Below are 15007 nucleotides of genomic sequence, written 5' to 3' on the forward strand. Positions count from 1 at the left end.
ATAGACTCATCAATGTTCATTTACATAGCTGATTCACTATTTAATACCATTCCTACAAATTTTGGTGATTTTCACATTCACGTTACTGCAGCTGGCAGCATCTGTTTTAAGGTAGGTCTTACCTATTTTGTAGTCTCCATGAACCAACTAGTCTTGCCTTACATAGGTCCACATATGATCATTTTAACCATGCCAATGGCTGATCATGTGACCAACATTCCCATTTCAATTCATAGTCACATCATGACACCATATATATATACAAACCGCAAATAGTTTAAGTTGATACTTCACTATTACGAGCCATTTTCGCATGGCCGTACACATATACATCATAACATATTTAAACCAACAAGGGGTAGTCCTATACATGCCATTTCAAGTTCAACCAAGAATTTATACCAAAATGGGGCTTGATAGTGTGGATGACTTGACTTCAACGATCCCGAATCCGATTGCTATCGGCGAAATCTAGAAAAGCGAGAGCCAAAGCGGTAGAGTAAGCATTTTATGCTTAGTAAGTCTCAAGGAATATAATCAACTCTAATTACAGCAATACATTCACATAGTTAAATGCATCATTTCATTAATGCACATTCACATAATCATACTTACTTCACCATCCCAACTCTTATGTTCATACACAAATAACGGCTTCATTAAGGCCGATAACTCGTTCCATCATAGGAGCGGATATTCACGCTCTTACTCCTAGCGCGCAAAGCACACACCGCACTTACCTTGTCATTGGGAAATTTCACAAGTGCATTAGCTGAAATTTTCCAGCAAGCTTATAATTTTCAAATCACATACCTTGAGTTTAACCGGATGTCGCTACTCGATCAATCGCCTTGGGACATAGCCCGGTTATGGTAACCCGCACCAAGGCCTACGGGACTTAACCCGGATATCACGATTTGCACAAATGCCTTGGTCTTAGCCGGATAGAATGACTTCGCACGAATGCCTTGGTCTTAGCCGGATGTAGCCACTAGCACAATTGCCTTCGGTCTTAACCCGGTTATAATTTCCAGCATAATTGTCTTTGAGCTTAGCCGGATATCATTCAATTTCTCATGCACACATACATCAATAATCATTGGACATACATATTTATTTTCGTTACTAAGGCTCAAACACAATTATAATCACTAACATAATCGCCTTGGGACTTAGCCGGGTATCATTCAATACTCATACACACATAAATCAATAATCAATACATCCATATTTCATTCCACATAATTCAAGTAAGGTCACTTCTTGAGGACTTACCTCGGATGTTGTCGAACGGCTTTTACGGCTATTCGATTACTTTTTCCTTCCCCTTGTCCAATTGTGGCCCTCTTAGCTCTTGAGCTAATTCAAACAAATTCAATTTATCAAAACCTCATTGTGCTAGCTTATGGCCGAATATGACAAGGAATTTAAATGGTCATATGGCCACCCTTTAGCTTGAATACACAATGGTCATGCACATTTTATACTAGATCAAGCAATTCAATACAATTTATTCGAGCATCAAGGAAAAGCTAAGGCCTTCAATAGGCTACCCAAGGCCGAATATACTTGTCCATGTTGAGGCCAATTATGCACTTAATACCACATAAAAACAGCATGCATTTTACTAGTTAATGCTTTGCATATTGTAGCTCAAAACTTACAATATAGCATCAAGCACTCATATGTGTGCTAAAATAATGTGCTTACAATTTCACAATTATTCTTCAACATCTTCTTCTTTAAACAAACTTATTCATCACTTCCTTCATAACCAAAACATCATGTGCAAACATATATATACATATATGAGCATGGCGAATTTCAAGGTGTCCATAGCCATCCAAAACACAAATTTTAACTAACATGCAAGAAGCATGAACCATGCTCATGAATGCATCATGGCGAATATGACAATCATGCTCCTTTTCAACTTCAATCATGATAAAACAAAAGAAAGCTCAAAATCTTACTCAAGAGTAGACAATCCATCATTGCATGCATCATCATCAAGCTTCACACTTAGCATGCAATGGCTTTATCACCATAACAACTTTGGCCAAATACCATTTCCATGGCTTAACAAAGATTTGAGCCATGGCTAACATGCACATCAAGTTAGCAACCAAAACATGCATGAAACTCCTAACACAACCTCATACATACCTTAATCTTGATGCAAACTTAGCCAAATCTCCTTCTAGATCTCTTCCAAACCAAGCATGAAGCAAAAATCCTCCTTCTTCCTTAGTTTTGGCTCAAAGAAAGGATGAACAAAATTTTTCTTTCCTTCTCTACAACTCACGGCAATGGGGGATTACCACACTCACACACATTTTTTTTCATTTTTTATCACCCATACACCTTTGTTTATTATTTCACCCTAATGCACCAACAAAACATGTTTCATGACATGTTTAGCCCATCCTCCTTGTCATGGCGGCCACCACCTATAAAAGGGGAATTTGACATGCAAGTCCATTATTTTGCATGCATGCTTTAATTAGTCATCACACATTTCCCTATCATACTTTCAAAGTTCATTACTAAGTCCTTTCTTGTGGAATTCACCCTTATAACACTAAATCAATCATCATAAAATGTCATACATGAGCACACACATATTATAGGCATCAAAATAAATTTTTAATTATTTTTATGCCTCGGTTTTGTGGTCCCGAGACCACCTTCCGACTAGGGTCAATTTTGGGCTGTCACAACTTGTATGTGGCCATTGAGCCGAAATGATATTTTTGATTAAGTAAAATGTGCATAAAAGTTTGTTATGAAATTGAAACAAAGATGTGAATGTATGTGCGAATTGTGATATCGGGCTAAGCCCAAGGCAACCAGCGACCAGTGTGATATCCGGGCTAAGCCCGAAGGCAATTGTGCGAATTGTGATATCCGGGCTAAGCCAGAAGGCAATTGTGCGAATTGTGATATCCGGGCTAAGCCCGAAGGCAATTGTGCGAGCTATGATATCCGGGCTAAGCCCGAAGGCAATTGTGCGAGTTGTGATATCCGAGTTAAGTCCGAAGGCATTTGTGCGGGTTACCATAACGGGCTATGTCCCGAAGGTGTTTTGAACAGTAGCTATATCCGGATAAACTCGAAGGTATGTGATTTGAAATTTATAAGCTGCTGGAAAATTTTCAGTTATTGCACTTGTGAAATTCCCAACAACAAGGTATGTTTTGTGTGTGCTTTGCACACTATGAGTAAATGCGTACGAATATTCGCTCTAATGATAAATGAGCTATCGGCATTAACTAGGCCGATATTTGTGTATGAATATAAGAGTTGGGATTGTGAAGTAAGCATGTCTTTGAGAAATTGTGCATATGAATTATTGTTTAGCTACTTGAATGTTATGCTTTGGTTGTGTGTAAATTATGGCTCAAACTTACTAAGCATAAATTGCTTACTCCGTTCCTTTGTTTCTCTGTTTTAGATTTTGCTCGTTAACGATCGGATTCGGGATCATTGAAGTGAAGTCATCCACACTATCAAACCCCCTTTGGTACTCTTTTGGTTGAACTTTGGATATGGCATGTATAGAACTACCCTCGGTTGTTTTAAGTACTTGTGATGTATATGTACGGCCATGCGAAAATGGTTCGTAATAGTGGAGTATGGAATTAGACCATTTGTGGTTTGTAATTATATATGGTTTCATGATGTGATTATGGATTGGAATGGGAGTGTTGGTCACATGATCAGCCATTGGAATGGCTAAATATGATCATATGTGGACCCATGTATGGCAAGACTATAGTTGGCCCATGGAGACTACAAATTAGGTAAAGCCTACCTTAAAACAGATGCTACCAGCTGCAGTGATGTGGATGTGAAAAATCACCAAAATTTGTAGGAATGGTGTTAAATAGTGAATAAATTATGCGATCGAACCTTTACGAGTCTATTTTCATATGAAAGTAACGAAACGATCATATGAACAGTATACCGAGAGATATTAAAGTTCTAGTGAGACAGGGCCAGAACGGTTTCTGGGTCCCCTGTCGCGACTTTGAAAATTTACCATAAATTATCCAGAATGAATTAGAAGTCATGCCTTATATGTTCAGATTCCTTCTTGAGTCTAGTTTCATTAGAAACAAACGGCATTAGTATTGAAACCCTGTACAGAGAGATATTCAAGTTGTAACGCGCGAAGGTCAGTGTAGTCGACCCCTGTAACATGGGTGACTTTAACTAATAAACTGTACCAATTGGCCAGACCATAAATTCTAGAAATAAATCCATGGATGGATATATGAGTCTAAATTCAGGGAATATTTACGGAATCAGTTTCTGAGTTGTGAAACTCGAGATATGCTTTTTAAGACGACAGCGATGCAGTTTTCCAGCTTGCCTGGGAATGTCAAATTGGTCGGTGCCATAAGTGGTTTTGGCTTGTTAACCCCTCGTGTCCGACACCGGCAACGGTCTCGGGTTCGGGGTGTTACATTACTAATGCCCCTGTGGTATTTATGGATTTGATGAATCGAATCTTCAGACCATATTTGGATCGGTTCGTAGTCGTATTCATTGATGACATCTTGGTCTATTCAAGAAATGAGACCGAACATGCTGAACACCTGAGGTTAGTGCTGCAAATTTTACGGGATAAGTAGTTATATGCTAAGTTCAGCAAGTGTGAGTTCTGGATAAGAGAGGTTAGCTTCTTGGGTCATGTGGTATCTGCATCGGGTATTCGAGTAATTCGAGCAAAATTTCACCATACTTAATTGGAAGCCTCAGAAATATTCTTGAGGTTCGAGCTTTTTGGGGCTTGCCGGTTATTACCGACGATTTGTAAAGGTTTCTCAAAGATAGCCACGCCAATGACGGCTACTCCAAAAGGATGTTAAGTTCGAATGGACGGAGAAATGTCGAAAAGTTTCGATCAATGAAAACTTATTTGATGAAGCCCCAATTCTAGTGCAACTGAATCGGGCAAAGAGTTTGTCATTTATAGTGACGCATCCCTACTTGGGTTGGGTTGCGTATTGATGCAAGAAGGGCGAAGTTGTGGCCTGCGCGTCGAGACAATTAAAGCCACATGAGAAAATTATCCGACCCATGATCTCGAATTGGTCGCCATCGTATTCGCTTTAAAGATATGGCGACATTACTTATTTGGTGAGAAGTGCCATGTATTCGGATCACAAAAGTCTCAAATATTTGATGACCCAAAGAGACTTAAATCTGCGACAAAGACGTTGGCTCGAGTTGTTAAAGGATTATGAGCTGGTCATTGACTATCACCGGGAAAGGCGAATGTGGTTGCGGATGCCTTGAGTCGTAAATCATTATTCGCTTTATGAGCGATGAATGTGCACATGTCCGCTCGATCCGACAACGTGTTAGTAGCGTAATTGAAAGCCAAACCATTATTGATGCATCAAATTTGTGAAGCTCAAAAGGTCGACGATGAGTTGGTTGCAAACGGGCGAGTGTGTTCCAACAAGGAATCGGAGTTTTGATTGATGGTGACGATTGTTTGAGGTTCAGAGTCGTCTGTGTTCCAAAGAATTGAACTTATTTCGATATCTTGAACGAAGCCCATTGTAGCCGAATGGCGATCCACCCGGGAGTATGAAGATGTACAACGATTTGAAACGTCGGTTTTGGTGGCATGGTATGAAACGAGACATCTCCGACTTTGTTTCGAGGTGTTTAATATGTCAACAAGTGAAAGTGGAACATCAAGTGCCTTGAGATTACTTCACCGATCACGATACCCGAGTGGAAATGGGATCGAGTCACAATGGACTTCGATCCGGACCGCCATTGTCGATTGAGTAAGAAGGATGCGATTTGGGTCGTTGTAGATAGATTGACTAAGTCGGCTCACTTTGTCCCCGTCGCACGGACTTTTCAATGGACAAACTAGCCGAATCAGACGTTCTCATTGTGAGATTGCACGAGTGCCTATTTCCATCGTGTCGGATAGAGATCCAAGATTTACCTCGCGATTTTGGAAAAAGTTGCAAGAAGCTTTGGGTACCAAGTTGCATTTCAAGACCGCCTTTCACCCCAAACCGATGGTCAATCCGGCGAATAATTCAGATACTTGAGGATATGTTGAGATGTTGCATCCTCGAGTTCGTGGTTCATGGGAACGGTATTTGCCATTGATTGAATTCGCTTAGAACAACGACTTTCAATCAAGTATTAAGATGGCACCCTACGAGGCTTTGTACGGTCGTAAATGCCGTACACCATTGTTTTGGACCGAGCTCGGTGAAAGCAAAATTTTCGGGTGGATTTGATTAGAGATCTGAATGAAAGTGAAAGTAATCCGTGAAAGTCTCGAAGATAGCCTCCGATCGTCGGAAGTCGACGCGGATCTGAAGCGTAAAGACATCGAGCATCGTGGGAGATAAAGTGTTTCTCAAGGTTTCACCTTGGAAAAGATACTCGATTCGGCCGTAAGGGCAAGTTGAGCCCGAGGTTCATTGGGCCATATGAGATATCCGAGCGAAGTCGGTCCAGTGGCATATCGTCGATTTTGCCCCCGAACTCGAAAAGATTCACGATGTCTTTCATGTTTCGATGCTTGACGCTATAGATCCGATCCATCGCACGTGATTAGTCCATCGAGGTTGAAATTCAAGCCGATAAGAGTTATGAAGAAGAACCGATTCAGTATCCTAGCTCGTGAAGTGAAGGAGTTGCGAAACAAAAGGGTTCCGTTAGTAAAAGTGTTATGGCTCAAACACGGGATAGAAGAAGCTACTTGGGAACCCGAGAACTCTATGAAAGAACGATACCCAAACCTATTTACGGTAAGATTTTGGGGACGAAAATCTCTTAAGTGGGGAGAGTTGTGACACCCCTAATGTGACCCTAGTCGGAGAGTGGTTTCGGGACCACAAAACCGAGTCACAAGAATAATTAGGTGTTATATTTCGTGCTTATTGTATGTGGAATTTGTATGCGTAAATATTTCATGTCTTGATTTTTATTAATTAGGTGCTAATTTATAAGAAAGGACCCATGTGTTAGGACTTGAAAATGTGATAGGTGAATTTTAAGTGGCCTAATAATGCATGAAGTGAAATAAATGGAGTTGCATGTCAATTATCCCATTTCCTAAGGTTAGTGGTAGGCCATGACAAATTATGGGCAAAGGAACATGTTTCCAACATGTTTTGCTAATGGTTGATGTTAGAATGGTTATTATATTAGTGTTAGTAGGAAGAAAAGAAAAAAAAAATGGGTATGTGTGGTTGCCCCCTCCCCATTGCCGTGTATTGAGCAAAGAAAAAAAAAAGTTTGGTTCATCTTCCTCCTAGCTTAGCCGATCCTTCAAGAAGAAAAGGGAAGAGTTAGCATTCGATCACTTGAGCTTGAACTAAGGTATGGAATCCATGTTAGTCTTTGAAATCTTTGCATATATGAAGCTAGTTACTAAGTCCTTTACTTGCCCATGTCAAAAATTTTGAAGGTGGTAGTAATACAAGTGTTCGGCCATGGAAGATGTTTAGGGGAAATGGTTGTTGCCTTTATGATTTAAGGAATAATTAGAAATGGGTGAAAGAAACAAGTCTTTGTTCTTGATTCTTCTTGGCCGATTCTAAGGGAGAAAAGAGAGCAACCATTTGGTTTCTAAGCCATAAATAAGGTGAGAAATTCATATGAATCCTTGAAATTTTAGATGAAATTGAGCTAGTTACCAAGTATTTTTTAGGTGACCCATGTTAGAAATTATGATTTTGGGGTGACTAGAACTTTCGCCATAATGGTTATTGAGGATTAAGGTTATGTTTCATGCTAAACTTGATGAATCTTGGTGTATGGGTGCTTGAACTAAACGAATGATCAAGTAGATGCATAAATACAAAGTAAGAAGAATCGGCTATTATGTGTAATACTATTGCGAATATGAAAATGTTATACTTGAATAATGTATATGGTTGGAGTTGATAATATGAAAGGAAGGCTTAGATGTGTTTGTTTAAAGAAGGAATTGTTGAAGAATGTATGTGAACTTGGCCAACGATTCGCTTAGTACATATATGATGTGAAAGTCTTGGAATTTATTTTGATTTTGTGTATTATGACCATGTATAATCGCCACATGAGTAATTTGAGCACTTGATGTTATATTAAAATTCTTGAGCTTAAATATATGGATGTATGTATATGTGGTCATATAATGGCGTTTTGGTTTAAAGGTTGAATGATAAATTATAATAAAGCGAGATGATATGAGATGCGAATGTGATTGACAAGTAAACATTATTGATAAAAATATTGAATACTTCTACTTGTATTCATTAAGCTCAAGAGCAAAGGGGAGCTAAATCCGATAAAGGGAAGGAAAAAGTGGTCGAATAGCCGTTGAAGCCGTCCGACAACATCCGAGGTAAGTCCTCAAGAAATGACCCTACTCGAATTATGTGAAATGAAATATGGATGTGTAATGATTATTGATTTATGTGTGTATGAGTATTTGAATGATACCGGGCTAAGTCCCAAGGCGATTATGCTAGTGATATGTTTGTGTTTGAGCCTTAGTAACGAAAATGAAATATGGATGTGTAATGATTATTGATGTATATGTGTGCATGAGCAATTGAATGATAACCGGCTAAGTCCCAAGACATTTATGCTAGCAATTATATCCGGTTAAGACCAAGGCAATTGTGCTAGTGACTACATCCGGCTAAGACCAAGGCATTCGTGCAAGTTGTTAAATCCGGGCTAATACCAAGGCATTTGTGCAAGTCGTTCTATCCGGGCTAAGACCAAGGCATTCGTGCATGTGGTTATATCCGGTTGTATTCGAAGAAGCTTGGGCTGGAGGTGAGCGTTGGTTGCTGTAATAAATTTAATTAGTACGCTCGAAAAGCCCAAAGAATAAGGTATGTTTATATGTGCATTGGAAAAGTCGATATGTTTGAGTAACATTCGCTCAATCGACTAACGAGTTTTCAGCTATTGAATTGGTTGATATCTTGTGAAAGTGTATAATGATGAAGTGTGAAGTAAGTATGATTATGTGAATGTGTATTAATGAAATGATTCATTTGGCTATGTGAATGTAATGCTTTAGTTAAAGCTGATTTTATTGCTTGAGACTTACTAAGCATAAAAAAATGCTTACCCCGTTGCTTTGGCTCTCTGTTTTATAGATTTTGCTCGTTAGCGATCGGATTCGGGATCATTAAAGTAGAAGTCATCTACACTATCAAAGCCTCCATTTTGGTATAATTTTGGTTGAACTTTGAAATGGCATGTATAGGACTACCCTATTGTTGAAGGTCATGTACCTTTCGGTTTTGTGTAAGCTTGGATAGCCATGTGAAAATGGCTTATATACGTTTTTAGTATGATTCTATAATCGTTTGTATGATGATCATTATGGGGTATGGAATTGTTTGAAAAGATTAGCCATTGGAATGGTTAATCATGATCACACTTTGTGCTATGTATGCAAAAAGGGCCAATTAAATCGTGGAAATTAGGAAATAGGTAATGGTTACCTTGAAAACAGATGCTGGCAGCAGCAGTGGTGTGGTTTTTAAAAATCACCAAAATTTGTAGGAATGGTATTAAATAGTGAATAAGTTATGTAAATGAACCTTGATGAGTCTACTTTCATATGGAAGAAACGAAACGGTCATAGGAGTTACATGTTAAGAGATATTAAAGCTATTGTGAGACAGGGCCAGAACGGTTTCTGGGTCCCCTGTCGCGATTTTAAAAATTTACTATAAATTATCCAGAAATAATTAGAAGTCATGCCTTATATGTGCAGATTCTATTTTGAGTCTAGTTTCATTAGAAACAAATTGCACCAGTATTAAAGCCCTGTACAGGGAGATATTCAAGTTGTAACACGCGAAGGTCAGAGCAGTCGATCCCTGTAACATGGGTGACTTTTACTAATAAACTGTACCAATTGGCCCGACCAAAAATTCTAAAAATAAATCCATGGGTGGATATATGAGTCTAAATTCAGGGAAAATTTACGGAATCAGTTTCCGAGTTTTGAAACTCGAGATATGATTTTTAAGGCGACAGTGACGCAGATTTCCAGCCTGTCCGGAAATGTCAAATTGGTGGGTGCAATATGTGGATTTGGCTTGTTAACCCCTCGTGTCCGACACCGGCGATGGTCTCGGGTTCGGGGTGTTACAGAATTCGCTTACAACAATAGTTTTCAATCAAGTATTAAGATGGCACCTTACGAGGCTTTGTACGGGCGTAAATGCCGTACGCCATTGTTTTGGACCGAGCTCGGTGAAAGCAAAATTTTTGAGTGGATTGGATTAAAGATGCTGAGAAAGTAAAATAATTTGTGAAAGTCTGAAGGCGATGATCAGACCGTCGAAGTCGACGGATTTAAAACGAAGAGATATTGAGTATCGGTGGGAGACAAAGTGTTTCTTAAGGTATCGCTTGGAAAAGATACTCGATTTGGCCGTAAGGGCAAATTGAGTCCGAGATTCATTGGGCCGTATGAGATCTCCGAACGAGTTGGCCCAGTTGCATATAGGTTGCTTTTACCCCCTGAACTCGAAAGGATCCACAACGTTTTTCATGTTTCGATGCTTCGACGTTGCAGATCCGATCCATCGCATGTAATAAACCCCTCCGAGGTCGAAATTCAAGCCGATATGAGTTATGAAGAAGAACCGATTCGTATCCTAGCTCGTGAAGTGAAAGAGTTACGAAACAAAAAGTTTCCTTTAGTAAAAGTGTTATGGCTCAAACACGGGATAGAAGAAGCTACTTGGGAACCCGAGAACTCTATGAAAGAGCGATACCCAAACCTATTTACCGGTAAGATTTTCGGGGACGAAAATTTCTTAAGTGGGGGAGAGTTGTGACAGCCCTAAAGTGACCCTAGTCGGAAAGTGGTTTCGGGACCGCTAAACCGAGTCACCAAATTATTTGAATATGATATTTATTGTCTAAAATATGTGATTATGAATGTGTGAAAGTTTTAAGCTTCGATTTAGTAAATTGCATGTGAATTTAGTCAATAAGACTTATGTGTGACACTTTTGAAATGTGATAGGTTAATCTATAAGGATCTATTAGTGCATGTAATCAAAGGGGTGGACTTGCATGTCAATTTCCCCCATTTAATTACTAGTGGCCGGCCATGACAAAGGGTGATGGGCAAAACATGTCATAAAACATGTTGTGTTAATGGTTTATGTTAGAAATGATAAAATAATAATGGGATGGTAAATGATGACAAAAAAAAGAATGTGTGTGGTTGCCCCCCCCATTGCCGTGACTAGAGAAAGAGGAGGAAAAAAAAAAAGAGTTCATTCTTTGGTTCTTCTTGGCCGAATTGAAAAGAGGAAGAAGGGGATGAAGCAATCGGTCATCTTAGGTGAATGTTAAGGTAAGAAAGTTTATGCTAGTTCTTGAAATTTTAGTTGATATTGAGTGAGATATCAAGTTATTTTTGGTAACCCATGTTGAAATTTTGATTTTTGATTGAGTAAGGTTTTCGGCTATGGAGATTAATAAGGGTGATGGTTATGTTTCATGCTAAATCTAGATGAACAATGGTAGTTGTTTACACCTTGATATTTATGAGTTCCTTCCTTGGTTCTACCTTAGATCCATGAAGTATATTTTCATTTGGTGTTGTTGGAGATTTCGGCCATGGGTAGAAAAAAAAAAGGAACTATAGATTTTGAGATTTATGTTAGAAGCTAATGAGTGAGAGTTGGATGAATATTAGGAGGTTAAAATTCATGGGATCATAAGCTTGTAAGCTTGATGATGAAATTTATGCTTTGTGAGGGTAAATGGTTTAAAAGGAGCATTCGGCCATGAGGTAAGATTAAGATGAAGTGATGCTAAATGCTTTGAATATTGAGTATATATTGTTATAAGTTGAATTTGAGGTTGTTAAGTTGTCTTTGTCGTTGCCGAATGTGTATAGCTAAAGAAAACTTGTTAAAGTGCTTAGTTAAGTGATATTAGGTTAATGATATGTGTATCCGGTCATAAAGGTGAAGTGCAAAATGTTAGTATTTAATTACTAGTGTATATATATGCGTATTAGCCGAGTTTTGAACTTGAAACAAAATGATATGTGGTCAATACAAGTAGCCATACTTGTAGGAAGTATTAAGCATATAATCAGCCTCAACATAGACATGCATATTCGGCCACATGAAGAAGATTGGTGTTGCATGTATTCGGTTAGAGGCAAGCATATTGATGCTTTTATCTTGGCTTAGACAATCGGCTAAAAGAGAGTGTGGGCTAATATGTTGAGTTGATTCATGATTTCATATGCATGTGACTTTAATGTCTAATGTATATATATATGGGCTAAGTACCTTGAGTTCCTCTTTTGATGCTCAAATGATTAAATCAATTTATTTGTTAAATTAAGCTCAAGAGCAAAGGGGAACTAAATCCGATAAAGGGAAGGAAAAAGTGGTCGAATAGCCATCGAAATCGTTCGACAACATCCGAGGTAAGTTTTCGAGCAATGAGACTTAGTTTATGATTTGATTAAGTCATAATGTATGTGCATAGAGATGGTGTTATAAAGCAAACTAAACCATGTTGTTTGTATGTGGCTAGTGAGCCGAAATGGGAATGTATCGTGACTTGTGTTTGAACTCTAATTATGAAAATGAAATTAGATGTGTCATGATTTATTGATATGTGCATGAATGTTCGGATGATAACCGGGCTAAGTCCCGAGAGCATTTGTAACACCCCGAACCCGAGACCGTTGCCGGTGTCGGACACGAGGGGTTAACAAGCCAAAACCACTTATGGCACCGACCAATTTGGCATTTCCAGACAGGCTGGAAAACTGCATCACTGTCGCCTTAAAAATCATATCTTGAGTTTCAAAACTCAGAAACTGATTCTGTAAATTTTTCCTGAATTTATACTCATATATCCATCCATGGATTTATTTCTAGAATTTTTTGTTGGGCCAATTGGTACAGTTTATTAGTTAAAGTCACCCATGTTACAGGGATCGACTGCTCTGACCTTCGCGTGTTACAACTTGAATATCTCTCTGTACAGGGCTTTAATACTGGTACCGTTTGTTTCTAATGAAACTAGACTCAAATTGGAATCTGAAAATATAAGGCATGACTTCTAATTCTTTCTGGATAATTTATAGTAAATTTTTAAAGTCGCGATAGGGGACCCAGAAACCGTTCTGGCCCTGTCTCACGATAACTTAAATATCTCTTAACAAGTAACTCCTATGACCGTTTCGTTTCTTCCATATGAAAGTAGACTCATCAAGGTTCATTTACATAACTTATTCACTATTTAATACCATTCCTACAAATTTTGATGATTTTTCAAAACCACACCACTGCTGCTGCCAGCATCTGTTTTCAAGGTAACCTTTACCTATTTCATGATTTCCACGATTCAATTGCCCCTCTTTGCATACATAGCACAAAGTGTGATCATGATTAACCATTCCAATGGCTAATCTTCTCAAAACAATTCCATACCCCATAATGATCAACATACAACGATTATAGTATCATACCAAAAACGTATAAAAGCCATTTTCGCATGGCTATCCAAGTTTACACAAAACCGAAAGGTACATGACCTTCAACAATAGGGTAGTCCTATACATGCCATATCCAAAACTCAACTAAAAGAGTACCAAAAAGGGCTTTGATAGTGTGGTTGACTTCAACTTCTATGATCCAGAATCTGATCGCTAACGAGCAAAATCTATAAAACAGAGAGCCAAAGCAACGGGGTAAGCATTTTTATGCTTAGTAAGTCTCAAGCAATAAAATCAGCTTTAACTAAAGCATTACATTCACATAGCCAAATGAATCATTTCATTAATACACATTCACATAATCATACTTACTTCACACTTCATCATTATATACTTTCACAAGATATCAACCAATTCAATAGCTGAAAACTCGTTAGTCGATTGAGCGAATGTTACTCAAACATATCGACTTTTCCAATGCACATATAAACATACCTTATCCTTTGGGCTTTTCGGCGTACTAATTAAATTTATTATAGCAACCAACGCTCACCTCCAGCCCAAGCTTCTTGGAAAACAACCGGATATAACCACATGCACGAATGCCTTGGTCTTAGCCCGAATAGAACGACTTGCACAAATGCCTTGGGTATTAGCCGGATTTAACAACTTGCACGAATGCCTTGGTCTTAGCCGGATGTAGTCACTAGCACAATTGCCTTGGTCTTAACCGGATATAATTACTAGCATAAATGTCTTGGGACTTAGCCGGATATCATTCAATTGCTCATGCACACATACATCAATAATCATTACACATCCATGTTTCATTTTCGTTACTAAGGCTCAAACACAAACATATCACTAGCATAATCGCCTTCGGGACTTAGCCGGGTATCATTCAAATACTCATACACACATAAATCAATAATTATTACACATCCATATTTCATTTCACATAATTGAGTAGGGTCATTTCTTGAGGACTTACCTCGGATGTTGTCGAACAACTTCAACGGCTATTTGATCACTTTTTCCTTCCCTTATCCAATTGTGGCCCTCTAAGCTCTTGAGCTAATTCAAACAAATTCAATTTATTAAAGTCTCGCTTGCTAGCCTTGGCGAAAACACACATCATTGACTCAACATCACATAACTAAGCACTTTAGTCAATTTTCTTTAATTACGCACACATTCGCCATAGCTCACAACAAGGTAGCCGATTACCTAAGTCAAGAATAGGCACCATCAAGCTTGCCTCTAACCGAATGCATGCACAATAATTCCCCTCATGTGGCCGATTATACTTAGTCATACTTGCACAAAATCAACAATAAATTGCAAGATTTTCACATCATATGTGTACTAGGCGAATGTACTTGCAATTTCACAAACATTCTTCAACACTTTCTTCTTTAAACAAACATATTTATCACTTACTTCATAACCAAAACATCATGTGCAAACATATACACATATAGGTGCAAGGTCAATTTCAAAGTGTCCATAACCATCCAAAAC

Source organism: Gossypium arboreum, chromosome 9 (assembly GCF_025698485.1).
Source record: "Gossypium arboreum isolate Shixiya-1 chromosome 9, ASM2569848v2, whole genome shotgun sequence".
Lineage (NCBI taxonomy): Eukaryota > Viridiplantae > Streptophyta > Magnoliopsida > Malvales > Malvaceae > Gossypium > Gossypium arboreum.